Below are 6,000 nucleotides of genomic sequence, written 5' to 3' on the forward strand. Positions count from 1 at the left end.
TGTCAAACCATTTCAATATCCTCTCTTACAGTAAATCAATAAAGATTCCTAATCAATAACTTATGCATTGAGCATAATAATTTATGTCTATGCATTCTACATTCTGATAATTTGGAGAAGTCATTTCAATAATAAATGCTGAATTCCCATACTTGGCTTGCTAGTGCAGTAAACTACACTGGTGCCAATTTCAACTCCTTAGAAGCCTCACAGTTACAAAATTTCTAAGAGTTGCTTTCATTTAAAAGAATAGATTCTAGCCAACTGAAGTGTCATACACTTTGTGCTATAATGCAAGGATAATGTAATAAACGTAAAGTATAATGTGGCAGATGATAGAATACTGGCCATAAAAATCACAAGATTTACAGAAATATAACTTTACAATAGGGTAATATTTTTTAAAAGCACATGGGAAATGTATTCGAAGCATTTTATAATTGTTTTAAATGAGGAAGAAGAGAAAAGGAAAAAAGAGAGAGAGATGGAAATAGATACAGGTTTACAGAAAGAGAGATGGGGTGGAAGAGAGCGAGAGAGATGACCTGCTAAATTTGTGGGGATCAGCAGGGCTCTGAAGTGTTTAGACATGTCATTTAATGCTGATTTCCTATTGTGAAGCAATATTGTATTATATCTTATAGTCTATTGTTTAATTCTGTCTTGAAGCTTGAAGTGTCATTTAACTTTAATTTATATCACTGCATCATATAAAGTATGTTGAATCAAGACTGCTTTCTTGAATAAAAAAAGACTGAATATGGAAATCACGTGATTTGGCAAAGTGCTTATAATGTTTCTGACAAACTCTCTAAGGATATGAATCCCTTTACTGAAAGGGATTTTTATATGAAGGCATTTCAACCTCCCACAGGCAGGCATTATTCTGAAGGAATGGTACATTTTATTTCCTAAAACTGATGTAAAATGTGATTTTATTTTATTCCTTCTTACTCAATTTGCAGCTTTCCCTTTCTTTAGGTCCAACTCCACTATGGTTAATGTTTAACAAATGTCTCTTAGTCATATAGCGTATAGGGCATCATATACATTGCAAGAAACAAATAGGAAAAATATATAAAGAAACTGATTAAAATAAAGTACTTTCATTCTTAAAAAAATCAAAAGTTACTTTGTGAGAAGTTGCATTGATAATAGAGTTAAGCAAAAGTTGTATTAAAATTTTTTAAACCTGTCAGATTATTTCAACTTATCATTGTTAATATTTCATTAAGAATAAAACATTCCCAGAAATCTGCAAATTTAATGTGATGGGTCTTATTTTTTGACAATATGTCTAGAGTTAGTTCAACTGAGTGGTGACAAAAAGGTATGAGAAAAGCAAAATAGCCTTATATGCTTTAGGTGCCCTTCTGTTCAAGAAAGACAGGACAACTGGATTGCAAAAGGGCTCAAGGGCTCATACTACAATGTCAAGTGAGGTGAGACTGCTCTACAGTCAGAAAAGAAGAGGGCAGAGGCGACCCAGAGCTGATATTGTTATTTTAGAAAACAGGCATTGCTTGGTAATTGTTTGAAATTGTCTCTTGTTCTTATGCATGAGAAAAAAATCTCTAATTTTGAAGATTGCCCTTATTGGGGTAAATGCAGAAAATCATATGAATGCTCTGTGAATATCATCCAAAGGTTTTAACTAGAAAAAAAAAGAAAAAGATTCTTAAAAATTTAGGACTTGTATTTTTTCTGTATATTTCAGATTATTTAATTATGGCAAAACAATATCTTTTTGTGAAACTATTAGTCTGTATAAGTGTCAAGAAAAAAAATAGATTTGTCTGTGTTAACTTTCAGTTTTTCAAATAAGCGTCTCTAGTGTCATTCCAAGTACTCTTCTTTTTACTGTTTAAAATATCATAAAAGGGACCATATATTGTACTTAGTATAATGCTTAATCAATTTAACTATTGGCCAGTATAAGTCTAAAAAAGATGAGAAAATTTTTCTTGCTATTTGGTTTTTAATTTTAATCTATTCCAGACATAACTGTTAAACAGAAAAAGGTTAGCAAATTGCCTCCTTTGAAACTCTCTCCCAGATAATATGTTGGGTTAATCAAAAGTAGAGTTTTCCAACATAGACCTGAAATTTGGAGCATAAAATTACTGATAATTGGCATAAATATTTTTTATGTTTTTCTATTTATTATTTCAGTATTCTAAATTTAAGTATTTCTAATATGACAGCAGTAATAGAACGTAATTTGCATAGTAGAAATAAGAATATTTTGTGGTTAATGCTTTTAATGCCCAAGGCCTCCACTAGAGGTAGTAGGGTTTACATCACTGATTTATATTAATTGCTTACTATGAAACACTATTACTGATAATAAGACTTAACAAAAATATGGTTCACTTTGCTGCTGAATCAGCATCATCAGCACCAATACTGTTCTTGTGCTGCAGCCTAGTGGAATGATTTGGTATAAAAATGACATATTCCAGTAAGACGTGTGATCACTTGCTGCAAAGTAGGTTAAGAAACACAGGAAATCAGTCATAAGCACAGAAATCCCCCAGATAGTATATACTTTGCCTCAGTTATTTGCTTATATAGAAAATTAAGTAAAGGTCAAGAAATTCACCCTATATTTTATACAGGATTCACATATTTTGGAATTAACCTTTCCAGTTTCAAATAGTCTATTTTTCAACAAGAAAAAAAAAAAAACCATACATCTTTCAGATAAACTAACTTTGTAAATAATGTGTCAGAAATATTACTCTAAACTAAAATCAATTTATCCTTTTTTTTTCTGTTTTAAAGAAAACACCAGTGTGAGTAAAAATCTAACAATGAAATATTAAATTGATTACCTGTATGGTACTGTTCTTATCAATAAATAGTTTCCATAAACATCAAGGAACATCACCTAAGGCATTAATCAGGTACCAAACAATTTAACCATTGACTTCGCACATACCCATATATAGGTGGATGGCCACAGAGTTTACATTCCCTTTTCCCATTTCCCAGAGATTTTGGTTTTGTTTGCTTTTTTCCCCCAAACCTTTAAGTGTATGGAATTCTGTTCTTTGATTGGAGTCAGGGAAGGCATATGAATTCACCAGGGAAGTCAATTTGTTAGCATCAAGTATTTGAAACCCAAGAAGTATCTGATTTAATGAAAGCAGACATTGACTCATACTTTAATAACACAGCCAAAAAAAAAAAGTGAAAGAAGCATTTCTTTATATTTTTATCATCAGAATGGGTTTGTATCTGATGTATTCCTAAGGCACAGATCCACACTGTTTATATTTGTGGACTCTCCAGTCGCCTCACCACATCCCTCCCCAAATAAACCATTACTTCCTTATGCATTGCACACTGAATACATATGTGCCACATTTAGTACCCTGGGGGGAGCGGGGGTCAGATTTTCTATGCAACTTAGCATTTACCTATGTTTCTAGGACATAACCTCTTCCTTCTTCTTCATCACTTTAACTAAAAATGAACATACGGCTCTGTCAATGACATAATGTTTTCATGAAAGTTCTACTAATTAAAAATCCTCACCATACCAGACCTAAAAAATGAGCACACTCTTGCCAAGTGTTATTCACCACAGAGAAGCTCTTGTAGCTATGTTTTAAAGGAGACAGAGAGGGGGATGGTGTGGAGGGAGAAAGTCTAACATATGCATTGAAGTATAACAGTTGTCAACATCAGAAGGACAGATTATTTTTAATATAGATCCTTAAAGAAAAAAAAAGAGAAGAAAAAATAATGTATCTCCAAAGAGCTGAGAAGTAATGGATATGCAGATCTGGATAATAGAAGCTTTTACTGGAATGAAGGACCACAATTATAGGAAACAGATCTGTTTTTTCAAAGCAAAAGATGATAGGTCATTTTGAAAACAATGTTTCTCTTTGTACCTGTAGACTCCCCTTTTTTATTAATAAGAAGATAGTAGGTTTTTATTGTAGTGGCATAAAAACAATTTCAGACTACTGCTTTTGCCCATACTTACAGTGCTATCAATAGTTACTTGTTGGGGACATGCATTTATACTTGCAATATGCTGCATTAATTTAACACCACATAAAATATGGATTTTATTGCAGCAGAAACAATAAATGCTGCAACTGCTGACTACATGCATTTACTCTCCCTCTCTTACTTCTCCCCCCATACTTCTGACTCAGATATACAATTGAAAATAAGAATTCTGCCTATTCCATTTCTGATGAATGTCAATCTACTGTATTTATGTAGATGCTTAGTGACCATTGACAGTTTCAAGGAATCTGTCTTCTGCCTGTCATTTCTCTATATATTGAATGTGCAATGAACTATGACTATGAATAAGTGCAGAATGAATCCATTCATATGGAATGCAAAGTAATGCTAGATGTTAGAGTTCACAGCAACAACGTTATCTCTTCAACTGATTTTTAAAATAAAGATGAACAAGTCTGAGCATGACAAATTACACTTTGTAACATATTTTTTAGCATTTGTTCCAAGTGAATGAATTCACAAACTCTAATATCATGACCCACTGTTGAGCATCATATATAATTTATCCAGCGTTACATTCCCTATATAGATATTCGAAGCAGTTGTTTCTAGAATTAAAGAGAGAGAGTTGCATGCTTATTTATTTAGGTCCTAAAGATAATTATTTTGAAATAATTGCTGAACACAACTTAAAACCAAACATTTCTCTCCTCCCTTTCCCCCCTACCCCCCAAGTGGAAGAAAATAAAAGATCTTAAGGGAGTTAAAAGACGGGAAGTCTTCCTACCTTTTTCATCGGCTTCTGGATAATGGAAGTTGGTTCCAGCCAAAATAACCCCGGAGAAATTGTCACTATGTCCCCTTTTTGTTTGTTTTCGGCTGTTATTTTCTAGCTCTGATTCTACTTCAATCTAACTCAACCTCTTTCTCAGCATCACTTTTAACTCTGGACAGCAGGGAACCGAAGAAAACGGGGGCGAGCTCGCTCTCTCTGATTGGCTTTCATTCAGTGCTTCTGATTAAGGGGAAAGGAAAAAAAAAAAATAAAAAAAGGAAGGGGAAAAAAGCTCTTCCTCACACGGAGAGAAAGGTTCTGCTGATAGAGCTGCAGCCCTCGCCATGGGAAGGTTAGAGACTGGGGAAGTGCTGGCTTCTGCGAGCACACAGCGATTTGCAAGTGAATACGAGGGGAGGGCGCATCCGAGAGGAGGGCTTTGCTTGAAAGGCATCCCCTCCCCCGCAGGGCAGAAAGACTCTCTGTTTCAAGGCTAAGGTAATCAGCCCAATCTAATCCGCCTGTGTCCGTAACACAATCTCAGGAACAGGACTGCTTCTTGCGGTTTTTTTTTTGTTTGTTTGTTTTGTTTTAAACAGATAGTTCTTCTGGCATGTATATTCCTGCACCATCCTCCCACCAGACTACCGAAATCCAAGTATGATCGGAGCGCCAAGTCAAACTGCAACCAGATCTGACATGTTACCAGAGTGATTTCTTTTGTGTGTAGTGGTTTTAAATGTTTATGTAATTTTTTGCTTTCAGGGAACTTTGTCGGCTTGATTTTCCAAATCCCTTCTCTTGTTGCTTATTGTCATAGGCGTGCATACCGCGCTCCTCCTTTTGGAATGTCCGCGAGCCAGTCTTCTCTGCCTTATCTTTGCATTTTCATACTTTATAGATACAATATTTTATTAAAAATGTAAATATATAATTACTGTTATTAAAATATTTACACTTTGAACTTGACACGGTCTCTTTTTTTATTTTTAACGGTTTTTCCCCCTCTCATAAATATGAGTTTCATACCCAAAAGAGTGTGTGGACAGATGTAAAAACATTTGGATTGTTCTATCTACTTATCAAACATCTAACTGTCTCCCCATGTATCTCTCTCCACATCAAACTGCAATCAACCAAAACCTTACCAAAGGATGTCAGTATAGCTCCACAAAGTAATTAACATATTTGCATTTTTCCGGCTACAGGTAGATTCTTTTTAAAGTGCCATCCATAAA

The 6,000-nt window shown here is 34.3% G+C and overlaps 1 protein-coding gene across 1 annotated transcript in view; it reads right to left on the reverse strand.

The window, feature by feature from the left end:
• Positions 1–5,167, reverse strand: part of CDH10 (cadherin 10) — a 166,608-nt gene extending 161,441 nt beyond the window's left edge. The window contains exon 1 of the mRNA XM_064375904.1: positions 4,775–5,167. The gene's annotated coding sequence lies outside the window, so the exon portion shown is untranslated. The remainder of the gene's footprint in view (positions 1–4,774) is intronic.
• Between the last annotated feature and the right edge of the window lie 833 nt (positions 5,168–6,000).

The sequence above is a fragment of the Aotus nancymaae genome, unplaced genomic scaffold, assembly GCF_030222135.1.
Source record: "Aotus nancymaae isolate 86718 unplaced genomic scaffold, 86718_ANA_hifiasm-v0.15.2.pri h1tg000014l, whole genome shotgun sequence".
In the NCBI taxonomy this organism is placed as follows: domain Eukaryota; kingdom Metazoa; phylum Chordata; class Mammalia; order Primates; family Aotidae; genus Aotus; species Aotus nancymaae.